The sequence below is a fragment of the Helianthus annuus genome, chromosome 11 (assembly GCF_002127325.2).
Source record: "Helianthus annuus cultivar XRQ/B chromosome 11, HanXRQr2.0-SUNRISE, whole genome shotgun sequence".
Taxonomy (NCBI): Eukaryota; Viridiplantae; Streptophyta; class Magnoliopsida; order Asterales; family Asteraceae; genus Helianthus; species Helianthus annuus.
In genome coordinates this window covers 160,297,742-160,313,741 of record NC_035443.2, presented here as the reverse complement: position 1 = coordinate 160,313,741, position 16,000 = coordinate 160,297,742, and the positions used below count along the sequence as shown (strand labels likewise).

General features: G+C 42.4%; 1 pseudogene; it reads right to left on the bottom strand.

The window, feature by feature from the left end:
• LOC110907930 overlaps positions 1 to 16,000 on the bottom strand; it is a 61,434-nt pseudogene that overhangs the window by 14,308 nt on the left and 31,126 nt on the right.

Sequence of the window (16,000 nt, the reverse complement as noted above, 5' to 3'; positions counted from 1 at the left end):
TAACGAATACCAGCAACACAACAGCAAACACCACTTTCTCTAAAAAGCTTCCTTGATCTTTCTCGAGCAGTTTTCAAGGTAACCTTCGGGTTGTAGGCGAACTCCGGCAGTACGCTGCTTCGGCTGTTGTACCCTGGGAAACAAAACGAGTACTCTTGGGAGACTCGGAATTTGTTTTAAGGGAAGCGTGTGTACACGTGACTCAGCCATTCTGTTTCTACCCCTTCTTGTATTGTCGTTTATTTCAGTTGTAATTGTAATAGTGTTAGCTTTTCTAATTTCTGTATTGTAATCTGTCAATAAAATTTGTTTATTTTATTTTATTTACGTGAACGGTTCCTACAGGATGGAGTCATGGTGGGGACCAACTTTGCCGAGCGGTGAATGGATGCCGACCTCTTTTCGGTGTTCGGTGAATGGTTAAATCGGTGTATACTCACCGCTGTGGGAAGAGGATGGAAGGAGGAGAGAGAGAGGATTAATAGTGGGCCCCACCCTATTTCAACCAATCATAATTTTTTATTTTAAATTCTTTACCACTCTCTTTGTGTTTGAACCATTGTCAGTGATTGAGTGCAAAATGGGGAATGGAATGGGGACTTGACATGTCATGATATTATTGGCTAGAGAATAACTCAAACACCCTAAAGTGATTGAACGACTCCCTCCACCCTTATAATAAGCAAACATGACAACTTAAGGTTGTATATGTTTTATCTAATCACCAACAAACCTGATGGATTCCACTTTCATGAGAGAATGCATTAGCACCAACAATAGGCTTTTGTAGTTGAACCCTCATTCCACTATATTCTTCCACCTAAATAACACATGCAAGTTGAAAGTCAATTACTAGGTGAAGATCTATCGGGAAACATGCGTCAGCGACACACACCACGACGTCAGAAGGCGTCTTAAAGAGCCAAGTGTTGAAACATATCATTAGAAGTAAAGTTCTTATACATACCATCTTGCTAGTCATGGCAATGTGTTTTGTATCTACACTGGTGTAAAGACCACCTAGTAACTCCCCTTTGCATTTTAGAGTCATTACCACCTATAATCCTTACTTCTAATTGTCTTGCACCCAAATAAGCATTACACACTTCTTCCAAAGAAGCATTACCAGCTCTTTCTCCTATTCCATTTATCCTTACTTCTAATTGTCTTGCACCCAAATAAGCCCCCTCCAAAGTATTTGCAACAGCAAGTCCAAGATCATTATGGCAATGGGTAGAAATGACGACATTTGTAGCACCATGCGTGTTGGATTTCAATGAGCTGCCCAAACTTGCGAGGCCAGTTATAACCAACGGTATCATGAATGCAAAGAGTCGTTGCCCCTGCTTTTATCGCCTCACCTAGGACCTGATACGTGGTTGAAAACTGGTGATTGTAATTGTTTAATTTGATGTTTTTACACAAGTTTTAGTTTCGAATTGCCTACTCTTGATTAGATTTGTGTTTTGCAGGTTTACTGGAGTTTAAGGAGCTTTTCGGGAGCTTTACGGGTCACCGGAGCGAAAACGGGACCACCGGGAAGCGACACGGGTCAACCGGAAGCAAGGAACGCGAAAAACAGAAAACCCAACATCTGGGCACCGTCGCCGACGCCCATAGGGGCCGTCGCCGACGGTTTGCACATATGACCGTAGCCTGATTTTCTCCGTAGACAGCGAATTAGGCCGTCGGCCACTCTCAAACTTCCACACACCGTCGCCGACGGACACATCCACCGTCGGCGACGGTTCATCAAAACCTGAAACGCGACATTTGGGGTTTTGGGGTGTTGGAACGAATCAAAAAGGTTGGTTGACCAACCAATACGGGAGTTACACTTTTGGGAGGAGTTTGAATCTTGTTTTTGGAGCCTTATTCACCATCATTCACCAACCATTCGATCTATCATCATCTCTACACCCGAGAATCATCGCCATCATCACAATACAACCACCAATCATCAAACCCTAGTTCATCGAATCACTCACCATTTTCCACCATCACCATCCATCACTAACCTTCATCATTTCCATCCAATCAAGCTTCAAGATGAATCCTTCCGCGTTCCAAACATCCGGTGATCAAGCTTCTTCAACCATGAGCGGCTAATCATCTCGGTTTCACCCCGGTGTAGGTAGTTGTTAATTCTAGGGTTTTGAATTGTTCTTGTTTTAACTTAGTGACAATTTGTTTTTGGTTTTTGAAACTCTTGACAATAGTATTACATTTGTTACGAATTCGTGAATTGTCGAGCGATGTTAAAAGTTATGACTTCGCGAAACGGTGATATGTAATTGTACATTGTCATTGTTAGGATTTACTTGTGTTGATTACAAAGTGTCTTTTTGTCCGTTCTTCGGGGCGTTGATAGTTAGTAGCACCTAAGTCACGGTACACTAAATCCGCTAATCAAATGCAATTGAGTTGAAACTAGAACTTGTAGAAATCCTAGGTTAATAATTACCGAAACCGGGTGCGATTCCTTTTTATTATTATTGTTCTCATATAAAAATTTCTTGCAATCGTTAAGTAGTAGTTGTTAATTAAGCAATTCAATTTCAGTAATCAAATTTCACATCTTTCAATTAAACGAAAACTCAAAAATACTTTAGCAAGCTTCATAAATTGTGACAATTGTTTATAATTCATTCGAATCCATACACAAACCACATACTCTTCGTGGATCGACCCCTTACTACCACTAACACAATGTTAAGGGTAATTTGGGCTTATAAATATTATCTTTGACCGGAGCACGACACTCCGATCAAATTTTGGCGCCGCTGCCGGGGAGTGCGTGCGCTTTGTGTTTGGATATTGTTTGAATTTGTGTGATTAACTGTTTAATTTGTTTAGCTTTCTTTTTGTATTGTCTTTTTCTTGGTTACGCGGGGTGTGTTACTTGTGCAGGTTACAGGTAGTGCATGCGTACACGCAATTCCGGGAGGACTTCACCTCTAGTCTACGAACCGAAAATTGAAAGACTCGCAAGAAGAAACCTAGCAAGCCGGTTAGAAGCAACTCTTGCTTCTAATCAAACCAACCAAACACCACCACTCACACCGACCATTGAAACCGATTCAATGGCAAACCACAATTCCAACCAAGACTTTAACCCCAACCAAAACCTCAACCCAAATCAATTCCAATCCCGAGGAACCTTTTATCCCGCTCAAGAACAACCGGTTGGTAACACCAATGCAAGACCACCTACTCCACCTTTCCGAAACCAAAATACCAACAACACCCAACGAACACCTCAACAACAACCCCTTCACCGACAAGCATCGTTACCTATCAACCTTGATGATCGGAATGTCAACTCCGATCGTAGAGGTAACCGTGATCGCGGCAATCCCGCGAATGAAGACCCGTTTTTCAACATCGACGATTTAAGGAATGCAATCCCCGATGATGAACCGTATAGTGTTCCCGGTTATCAATCACCGGAACACGTAAGCATCCATACGGAAAATTCGGACGATGGGGGGTATTACGATGATCGAGCTAATGATGATGAAGATTGGGGCTACGTGAATAGAGGAAACGTCTACAATGCTAGAAGGTATGACGATGAGGAAATTGGTTACCAAAACGCCAATTATGTTGGGGAAGATGAATACGGTTACGGAGGTGGAAGAAACGATGGTTATGGGAACAACCGTCAACCACAAAACAACAACCAACGGAACCGGAATGATGGGTTTTACAACAACAATAACAACAACAACAATGTAAACCCTAACCGGATTCCTCGTTTCGTGGGAGGTGGTAATCCAAGGGATAATCGAAGGGGGGATCAAAGAGGTGAGAGAAGGGATAATCGAAGACCGGTCGATCAAGAAGTTAATGGGCCACAACGTCGTCAACAACCTCCACGGGGAGTAAATGACCGTTTCCGACCGATAGTGACCGAGAATAATTCTCCGATAGTATGCGAAAGGAGGATGTTTGATTGTAAGCCGCATTACATCAACATACTTCCTCATTTCAACGGGAGGTCCAATGATGAGCCGTACACGCATTTAACGGAGTTTTCTTCCATTTGTGATACTATTGGAGGGCATAATTTCGCACTAGAGGAAGTGAAGCTTCGGTTATTTCAATTTTCGTTGAAAGACAAGGCAAAACAGTGGTTCCTTACACTTCCGGCCAATAGTATTCGAACTTGGGAACAAATGCAACAAGCATTTCTGGATGAATATTATTCCATGGCCAAGACCGACGATGCTAGAGATGAAATTCGGTCGTTTCGTCAACTTTCGAGTGAGCCGTTACATGAAGCATTTACCCGATTCAAAGAGCTAATGAGGAGATGCCCACATCACCAAATAGAAAAATGGGAGTTGGTGAAATGCTTTGTACGGGGTTTGGATGATGCAACTTGGAATCGGCTTGAGACGACAAGCAATGGTACACTCTTGAGCAATCACGAGGATGATGATTGGGAATTTTTGGAAAGGATGAGCAAACGATCCAAAGAAAAAGAATCGGCCGATAGAGCAAAAAGACATCCAGTTTCCCGGTCACTTCCCGATCTCGATTCCAAGGACCGGATTTCCACCTTAGAACGGGAAATAGCTCAACTGAAAAAGAAGAAAGAGGTGAACGCGGTTCAGTTTGTGGTTTGTGAAGAATGTGGGGATATTGGGCATGCGACCGAGCAATGTTCAATGGGTTCGAGTGGTTACACCGAAGAAGTCAACCAAGTGTATGGAGATAGAAAACAATATGACATGAACTCCAACACTTACCATCCGGGTTTGAGAAATCACCCCAACTTTCGGTATGGCAATGCTTCAAATCAAATGAACCCGAATTTCCAATCGGGTAATCAAGGAGGAAGCGGGTCATCATACCAAAACCGCCCAGGTGGTAACCAAGGAGGCTACCAACGGAATTACAACCAAGGGTACCAAGGTGGGTACCAAAAGAATTACAACAACCAAGGCGGTAATGGAAGTGGGTCAAACAACCAAACCGGTGGTGATGACTTGAGTGCCAAGATGGATGCTTTGCTCAACATGCAAAAGGAGACTCATAGTGATGTCAAAGAAATAAAGAAGGCAAATGAGATCCGAGACAAAGCACACGAAGCATTGGCGAAACAAGTGGGTCAACTAGCGGAAGAAGTGGCCCAAATAAAGGGAAGCATGGGGAAGCTTCCAAGTGACACCACCATAAACCCTAAGCATCAAGGGTCGAGCTCGAGGAACACACGTGAGGTACCAATTAATAAAATTACTTTACGTAGTGGTAGGGTTGTTGATAGTGGTGTCAAAACACCAGCACCCCAATTTGTTGAAGGGGTGGTGGAAGATGCTAGTGATGAAGAACTTGAGGATGGTCAAACGGGTCAAAATAAAAATGATTTGAAAAAGAATGATGTTATTCCCGTTGCGACCATCCCCGTCCCCAAGGCTAAGGAAAAGGGTGTGGAGGTTAATACCGCCCCTTATCCCGAAGCATTGAAGGGACCGACGAAAAAAGTTGTAAACAAAAGAGGTCCACAACAAGAAGAGTTGTTTGAAATCTTCAAACAAGTAAAAATCAATTTACCTCTTTTGGATGCAATTAAACAAGTACCGTCGTATGCTAAGTACTTGAAAGATTTGTGTACCCAAAAACGCACTCACAAATTTCCAAAAAAAATAGATTTAACAGAAAACGTGAGTTCGATTCTTTCGGGTGCACTTCCACCTAAGCTCCAAGATCCGGGTGCGCCTATCATTTCAATTCAAGTGGGCGATTTTAAAATCAACCGGGCACTTCTAGATCTTGGTGCTAGTGTAAGCATTCTACCGGGTAGTTTATATGACCAATACGAGTTTGGTCCACTTCAATCGTCAAACACCACCGTGGTGTTAGCCGACTTGAAACCCAAACTACCCCGTGGAATTGTTTCGGATGTGATAGTGAAAATCGAGGATTTTTACTATCCGGTGGACTTTCTTGTACTTGATTATGTGGCCAAGGACCCAACCAAACAACCTACGGTGATTTTGGGTCGACCGTTCCTAGCAACTGCAAATGCTCAAATTGATTGTAGAACGGGGACGGTTGACATGACATTTGGAAACCGGAGGTTGAGGTTGCATGTTTTTTCCGGACTTATGAGCCCTCCAGTTGATGATGAATGCTTTATGGCAGACATTGTTGACACGTGTATACCTCTTTGCGACACAGTCGTTTATGGGGAAAACACAATGGAGGATTGTTATATGTTTGACAGGTCACAGGTGGAGGTGGAGAAAAGCATGGACGAGGAAGTGAGGAGTTTGGAGGTGCTTGCGGTTAGAGAGGGAAAACCGACATGGACGCACCAAGTCGAAAGCTTACCCGAGAGCATTGATACTAAATTGAAGCCGTCTCTAGTGGAGCCTCCGGAAGTGGAGTTGAAAGCATTGCCGAAGCATCTCAAGTATGCTTATGTTGGAGAGGGCAATACTCTCCCGGTTATCATTGCATCAAATTTAACCGGAGAGCAAGAGAAAAAGTTGATGGAAGTGTTGGTCACCAATCGGGCGGCGATTGGATGGACCATTGCGGATTTGAAGGGTATTAGTCCCTCGGTGGTGATGCACAAAATCATCACGAAGAGAATGTGACTCCCGTTCGAGATGCACAAAGGTGGTTAAATCCGAACATGCGGGAGGTCGTGAAGAAAGAGGTGTTGAAGTGGCTTGATGCGGGTATCATTTACCCGATCTCGGATAGCCAGTGGGTGAGCCCAACACAGACGGTTCCCAAGAAAGCCGGTATACAAGTCGTCAAAAATGACGCAGGTGAAGAGGTAGCTACCCGGCCGGTAACCGGGTGGCGAATTTGTATTGATTATAGGAAGTTGAATACTGCAACTTCCAAAGATCATTTTCCTTTACCTTTTATTGATCAAATAGTTGAGAAGTTATCGGGGCAAAAATTTTATTGCTTCTTAGATGTTTATTCCGGTTATAACCAAATTGCCATCCATCCAGAAGATCAATCAAAGACTACATTTACATGTCCTTACGGTACTTTCGCATTTAGGCGGATGTTGTTTGGATTATGTAATGCTCCCGCCACCTTCCAAAGGTGCATGATGAGTATTTTTTTCCGATATGGTGGGAAAGTCTTTGGAAATCTTCATGGATGATTTCTCAATTTTTGGATCATCTTTTGAGACTTGCTTGGACCAACTAGATAAAGTGTTAAAAAGATGTGTTGAAACTAGTTTGGTCCTTAGTTGGGAAAAGAGCCATTTTATGGTTCAAGAGGGAATTGTGTTGGGGCATGTAGTGTCAAGTCGTGGGATAGAGGTTGATCGTGCTAAGGTACAAGTCATATCCACTTTACCATATCCCACGACTGTTAAAGGTGTTAGGTCGTTTTTAGGTCATGCGGGGTTTTATCGGCGGTTTATTAAGGGTTTTAGTGATATAACGAAGCCTTTATGTAATTTGTTGTTAAAAGACCAACCGTTTGATTTTAATGAAAATTGCCAAAATGCTTTTAACAATTTAAAAGAGAAGTTAGTGGAGGCCCCAATCTTGCAATCGCCAAATTGGTCGTTACCTTTTGAGATTATGTGCGATGCAAGTGATTATGCGGTGGGGGCCGTGTTGGGACAACGGGTTGACAAGAAACCCGTTGCCATATACTACGCAAGTAAGACTCTTTCGGATGCACAATTGAACTATACAACCACCGAAAAAGAGCTACTTGCGGTAGTATATGCATTGGATAAATTTCGGTCTTATATATGGGGTAGTAAAGTGATTATTTACTCTGATCACACTGCAGTTAGGTACCTCATGGAGAAGAAAGATGCGAAGCCGAGATTGATCCGATGGGTGTTGTTGCTCCAAGAGTTTGACTTGGAGATACGGGACAAGAAGGGTATTGAGAATGTGGTAGCGGACCACTTGTCCCGGTTGATGGTAGAAGATGATCCGAAAGCCTTCGAGATCAATGAGTCTTTCCCGGATGAGCATATAATGAAACTAGATAAATTGCCATGGTATGCTAACATTGTCAATTATCTTGTTACAGGAGATATGCCGGCACATTGGGATAGACGGAAAAGGCAACACTTCATGTCCCAAATCAAATACTATCGGTTGGAAGAACCGCATTTGTGGAAGGAGTGTGCGGATCAAGTTATACGGAGATGCATTGATGACGAAGAGATTCCGAGCGTGCTGCAACATCTACACTCGTTTGCATGTGGTGGTCACTTTAGTGGTCACAAAACGGGTCATAAAGTGTTGAATAGTGGCCTTTATTGGCCTACTATTTTCAAAGATGCAAACGAGTTTGCCAGAAATTGCATAGAGTGTCAAAAGCTAGGGGGTATCTCAAAAAGGGATGAGATGCCCATGCAACCAATCCTTGTAGTCGATGTTTTCGATGTATGGGGTATTGATTTCATGGGCCCATTCCCCAATTCCTATGGCAATTTGTATATCTTGGTGGCCGTTGACTATGTGTCAAAATGGGTCGAAGCAATAGACACCAAGACAAACGACCATTCCGTAGTATGTAACTTTGTCCAAACCAATATTTTCTCAAGGTTTGGGATTCCTCGTGTCATCATAAGTGATGGAGGATCCCACTTTAAAAATTTTCGGTTTGGAAAGTTGTTAAAACTGTTTGGTGTTGACCATAGGATTGCTACCCCCTATCACCCGCAAACAAGCGGGCAAGTTGAGGTGTCAAATAGGCAAATCAAACAGATTTTGCAAAAGACCGTGCGGGCGGACCGTAAGGATTGGTCAATTAAATTGAACGATGCTTTATGGGCCTACCGAACGGCACATAAGACACCCATAGGCACTACACCTTACCGGTTGGTCTACAGTAAAAACTGTCATTTACTGTAACACCTCGAAAAATTTCGTCCAATAATGTCTTGACACGTGTCATAAGGTTCCGGTATGTGAAAATATACTTTAGAGGGACTAAAAGTGACAAACAGTGAAAACTATGGAACGTAAGGGTCCAAAGTGTCAACAATGGATAAATAGACTCTATGATAACCCTACATAATGTTTGTAACCTTAAACGGATGGTTCATGGATCATACGACGCGGAAATTGCACAAAAGTGAGGAATTTCAAACTATAGGGGCCAAAAGTGTCAACATGTTTAATTTATACCTCTGAGTGAACTTTTGGCAGACCCGAAGCTTTGAGAAGCTAAAATATACTCACTAGAATATGTGGTTAAAATTTCGTGAAGTTTCGTCAACGTATGAGAAAGTTATGGCCAAAACCGTACTTGAGGGGTTAAAAGCGTCAACGTCGAATTTCATGGCTTTTCGGTTGAGGGCAAAGTTATCCGAGGACATTACCATGTTGGTAAATGTCCTAAGGTTCTTAAAAACCAAGTTTGGGGGTTTACGGGTCAAAATAAGCAGCCGAAACATCGCGTGCAAGTTCAGGGACCAAAGCTGTCAAAATGGAAATTTGTTTGGCTGATCAGAGGTCAGGCGACCCGCCTGGACTGACCCAAGCGGGCCGCGTGGGACTACCAGGTGCAGAAAATCGCGAAATGGGCATTTTGAGTCTGAATTGGAAGTGTATAACAGCTCATAGCACCTCCATTTTGCTCCAATAAGTGCCCATGCATGCCTAGAACTACAGTGACCTATTCCCAACCTCTGATTACACCATAAATCAGATCAAAAGTCCATTTCTTTGGCAATTTCATAGTAACCAAGAAGCTCTCAACTTGCAAGAACTTCACAAGCAATTTCTGGAGCATTTCTGGACATCAAGGCCGACTCCTAGTGTTAACTAAGCATCAATAGGACCTTTGTAAGCTTCTAATTCAGTCCTTAATTCGTTCTTGCATCGATTATTAGTAAAAGTCAAACTGATTGTTCTTATACTTTGACTTTCTGATTAAACGAGTTTCACTCAGTCATTTCTCAAATTAAAACCAGATATATGTTGGTATTTATGTGGGAAACAAACCCTCAAAAGGGTAATCTCTGATTCCCACTACATGCATGCTAATTGTCGAGTCAAACTTGTTTCTAAAAAGTCAACAGAAGTTGTTTTTGTGAAAAATAGCTTAAATGGTAATGTAAATGACATGCAATCTGTTTGATCATCATAGATAGCTTTATAATGAATATAAGAATGTGTTTTACCACGATCAACTCGACAATCTTTAGTATAAATACGAATCGGAACCAAAAGTCTTGTAAAACGACTAGTTCGTAGACTATCGATTCAGATTCGTACATGCATGTTTGAGATCTGTATTTGAGAGTATTTTTGACCATTTTTATTATGGTAAAACTCTCTGGAATTTTGTTGCTTGAGTCTATACTTAGCCGATTCATTTGCATGTTTCCGATTATGCTTAAAAGTTGACTATTTTGCCCTTTTTGATATAAAACGTGATTTTTGGAAAAGTGAAAGAGTAGAAATCTTTATTTCTAATATATAAACTTGCACCGAAAATTTCGGATCAGTTGGTGGTCCAGATTTTGAGTTATGGCCATTAGCGTAAAACTATATTCTTAAGTTACATAAACGGCCCTTTTCGCGTATAACCCATTTCTGGACACGTTTTGATACAAAACTTTTTACCCACTGATGTTATATAATATTTTGGGATTTTAGATGATTTTTATTTAATTTTTGGCTGATCGGATCTTAGAACGCTAAGCTATTTCGGTTTATATCGGTTTTGACCGTTTAGGCCATAAAATGAGTTTTATGCATTCTTTTGACCCGAAACCTTTTCCTACTAATTTTATATGTTAAATAGATTATTTTAAGTATTCTGGAAATATAAAAATCCTAGATTTATTTTGAAAACCCGGAAACGGCGTTAAATCGCATTTTAAGCATTTTTAGCGCATAGGAAGCGTTATACCCATTTTAAACATATAGGACTTATACCTACTGATGTAATTAGCATATTTTCACATAATAACAGTAAGTATAAGTATATGAACTCAGATTTCCAGTTTTGGCGGTTTTAGCCCTTGTGAATTTACTAAAATACCCCTATGGTGCATAGTTTGGTTTTAAATGTTAAGTTTGGTATATGGGTCATACCCTACTGTTATAATAGGTTAAATGGAGTATATTTTCTGTATAAACCAGACCCGAAACTCAGATTCCTAATTTTACTCTTTTATAATCTTTTAAATGACCAAAATGCCCTTCTAAGGCATAAATTGAGTTTAAAATTATTCGGGGCATAATAGAACATAACTTACTGATATTATATCATATTTAAAGCATATTACCTCAGGGAACTTGCATTTGACTCCTTTGGCTACCCGTAACGCCCTTTTTGCGTTCGGTTCGGTTTACGTAACTAGTTTGCGTAAATTGACCGAAGCGGGTCAAACGTTATCATTTTTGTCTCAAAATCCAGAATGTATTTAGTATACCCATATTATACAAGTATTCAAACTTGTCGGGTCTAAATCACATTCTATCCGGTCTTTCGCTTAATCGTGCGCTTGTACCGTATCGTCCTTAAAACTAACCGGTCAAAGCTAAGGCTTAAATAAAAGACCCGTTAGAAATCTAATAGGTTATTATAAACCTTTGTTCCAGATTAGGAGGCCCAGTAAAAGCTACCAACACTTATCATTTGTGTTACATACTTGCTCAGGTAAATACATTTTGACTTATTTTCCCTATACGGGCTTGGGGTACGGTATTTAAAATACCGCTTGATCGGGCGCACAAGTCCTGCGCCTTATGGGTGTACAGTCTTGAATAGCTTGTGCGACTCGTTTAAACAGTCTTGTCTTACTTCAGGCTTTGGGGGGTTATTGACCGTGTCCCGGATATCCTTGGCATTATCTTACGAGATGGCCACGACCAGAGCACGGGGTGTAGGCGTACACTCGGCGTGTATAACTCTTTAATGTGGTGTGTCATTTAATCTTTAGCCCGGACAGTAGATCCCGGGCCACCAAAGATACGAGTGCATGTAAATCGTTCACAGGTTTATATTGCATAATTATCCCAAGTTAATAAAAATATTTATGCCTTGTGCATTTAAATCAATTTTCAATCATTTTCAAAATGAGTCAGTTGATTTGTATTTACCAGTGTAAACTGACGTATTTTTCCCAAAAGGTTAAGTGCAGGTACTATACGAAATAGGCTGGCTGTTTCCTAAGAGCGTCCACTATAGTCTCGCAAGCTCGGACGACAAAATATCTGTTGAACAATTTTTATCTTATTTTATTTGATCCGCCTGTGGATCCGTTTCAACTACTTATGATGTTATTATGTCATTTTAAATTAAAGTTGAAATATATCTATTCTGCTTCCGATGTGCATCATTATATTGTGTTGTTTGTCTATGACGATGCCAACTACGTCACTGTACCCCACACCGGGCCCACCGGTGACACGTGGAAATCGGGGTGTGACAGGTTGGTATCAGAGCCAACGCTAAGTGAATTAAACACTAGTCCCTTGTGTTTAATCTCAGTTACACAATTGCACAATCCTCGAATTTTCGAGTCTAGACAAAGAACTTAGGAAATGTTCGACATTTCGTTTATTTTATCATTTTTTTTATTTAGCTTTGTCTTATATATTTTGTTGTGCAACTTGTTTAATTTTTGACAGGTTCATCATGCCGCCACGTATGCGAGGACGAGGAGGATTCGCCACATCGCATGATCATGAGGCAGGACCCTCACACAGGCGAGCTCCATCAGCATCGCACAACACCGCAGCCAACGATCTTTGGAGATCATTTGCCGAGCCAGCCAGGCACTCGGTATCTGCGAGCACTTCGCCATCACTACCCCAATCATTTGGGCCCCACTCGGAAAATGTGCCCCATGGTTCCCATGGATCTTATATACCCCTTCATCAGTCGCCTCACCAATACCCAGCACCAGCTTATCAGGACCTATACAACCCTGATGCTTACTTAGATGAGCCAGTGGGTCATAACCCACTAGGACCTGAAGACCACTTCTCTGGTGGTCACGAGATGGAGGTTGACGAGGACACGGACCCTTCACTGCCACCGTCAGGTACGCCCAACCATCCCATCGAGATATCGGATGGGTCACCATTTAGGGGATCACCCTACAATGGTGTGGATAGCTATGAGGAGAGATTTCGGCAGCACGATTGGTATTACACCCCCAGCCACCACAACTCTCCGATGCTCCAGTCTCGCCATGGTTCGCCGGTGCACTCGCAGCACCACTCTCAGCAGCAGCAGCTTCAGCAGCCGCCCTTGCAGCAGGACCTATCTGAGGCCCTCTGGCGCGACGTGATCACTCCGTCGCCACCGCCACCACCAGTTTTGCCTCCTCCGCCTCAACGGCCAAGGAGGAATGCGCGTATGTCTACGCGAGGAGGGATTCGCATTGGTACCCCTCCGCACATTGGTAGCAGCCGCTACTCACCTCTTCATGAGGAGTCCGAGATGGGGGAGTCTCCGCATCCCGTTTCGGAGGTCACTTCTGCGCCGATTCCGCCTCTGCCGCCGCAGAACTTTGGAGAGCCCATCCCTGCGTATGCTAGCGCAGCGCAGTTCAACCCGTTTGAGCCGACTTTTCCTCCCGGTTATGATTATACGGGAGACCCATACTGGTTAGCTTCAGGCTACAACCCTCTCAACCAGGAGAGCACTTTTGGAGGTCCCTGGGCTACGGGACCATCAGCTTTTGGTTTCCCATCGCAGGGATACCAGCAGCCGCAGCCTCCACAGCCACAGCAGTACCAGCACCACCGCCGGCACCTATGATGTCGCCGCCGCAGGTTCAGGAAATCCTGCAAGGAATAAACAGTGTACGACGTGATTTGCAACATGAGATGCGAGCTGATCGCCGACGCAACGATGGCATGTTCAAGAAGATGTTTGATTTGCTCAAGGGTAAGAGTAAGAAGGATCATTGAATCCTTTGATTGTTATCTCATTTACTCATGTCCCTGCGTGGACATCTATTCTTGTATTCTACCCCTGCGTGGGTATATTTCCCTTATTCAACCCCTGCGTGGGTATGTTGCTCTGTTAACCCCTGCGTGGGTTTGTTTTGTTTATTTGTTGTTGTTGTTATTTGGTTTAGCCCCTGCGCGGGCATGTTATTCATGTTATTTGAATTAAAGTCCCGTTTAGGGCAAAGATGTACTAGTTACTTTATTTAAAATTTGAAATGGTTAATTTGAATTTCTCATTTTATTTATGTGCATGAATATAATATTAAAATAAATGGAAAATATCAATTGTTATTTGATTTGCCATTTTAATAAGAATCTTAGTAAGGTAGAACCTAGCTTGAATGCCTTATTTACAGGCCTAGCCAATATGGTAAAACCTGGTTGAAAAGATTCAAATCTCTGTTAACATCTGAAAACATGTTAACATTCCTGGCCAAGCGTGATCTGTAAAATCACACAAGCCACCCTTTTTAATAAATTATCTACAGATTATATCTGTACACAAGTCTGTTTATGACTTGATACCTACGGGTTATGACTACGTCATATAGTGGCAGTTGTGGTTTATGACTCTCTGCCTAGTAAAGGATTATTTGTTTAATTATACAATTTCTAATCCTATAAAAATCTAAATTTATAATTTAGTAATTGTCCGAAGTGACTAGGCCTATTGTGCCAATATATATATTTCATTCCATAATATAGTTGCTAATAAAAGCCTGAATGAAATTAAATAAATTAACTATTATGATTCTTAATATCATGGTTAATGATTCGTCTAGGACGATAATACTGTTAGGTTTCTAAATAGACCTTGTCCTTTATTGTAGCTTAAAGCTACAATGGCCAAATCGGAGGAGACCAACAGTCATTCTGGAGAACACCCAGATAATACCAGGATTCACGTCACTGGTGAAGAATTGCAAGCACTGATAGATAACGCTGTTGCCAAAGCTATGGATAGGTAATTCAGAGAATCTAGCGGTACTCGGAGTAGGACCCGAACAGTGTCGCACATAAAGCCCAAGACTCATTCTGAGGCTCATAGTAAGCCACCTTCTAAAAAGAGTGAGCCGAAGAAGAATGAGGAGGATAATCACTCCTCCAACCACAGCAGTATTCCTAAGCAAGAAGTCAAGCTGAAGCATGATACGTACAGCAAGTCCTGTACGTACAAGTATTTCGTATCTTGCAAACCCAGAGATTTTACTGGGGAAAAAGGAGCAGTAGATTACATGACGTGGATTGATGAGATGGATACTGTGGTTGATATCAGCGGGTGTGCTGATAGGGACGTCGTGAAGTACGTGTCCCAGTCGTTCAAGGGAGATGCGTTAGCATGGTGGAAGTCACTCCTACAAGCTGCCGGTAAGGCCACTCTGTACAGTTTGTCATGGGAACAGTTTGTGGCCCTGATCAAGGAGAATTTCTGCCCGCAGCATGAGGTCGAAAGGATTGAATCGGATTTTGTATCCCTAGTTATGAAGAACCTCGATTGTCAAGCGTATCTGACTACGTTCAACACTTTATCTCGGTTAGTGCCTTATCTGGTGACCCCGGAGCCGCGAAGGATTGCTCGATTTATTGGGGGTCTGGCACCGGAGATAAAGGCAAGCGTCAAGGCTTCAAGGCCTACGACATTTAGATCCGTAGCTGATCTATCCCTCTCCCTCACTCAAGATGTCGTCAGACTTAGAGCTATGAAGAGCTCAGAGGAAAACAAGAGGAAACGTGAGGATGACACCTCACGAAAATCTGAGAAACGACACAAGGGAAACAACGACCATAGGAAAGGGTCGGGGTTCAAGAAAGGAGAGCAGTCGGGTGAAAAACCCAGATGCAAGAACTGCAAAAGACACCATTTTGGGAAGTGTCGTTTGGAAGCAAAATCCCAGTCTTCCGAGAAACGCTGTGGAATCTGCAAGTCCACAGACCATAAGGCTTTAGATTGCAAGAAGATGAAGGATGCAACTTGTTTTGGTTGCAACGAGAAAGGGCATATTCGGCCAAACTGCCCAAAGAATGCGAAGAAAGCTGATGATGGGAAGAAGACTAATGCGAGAGTCTTCAGA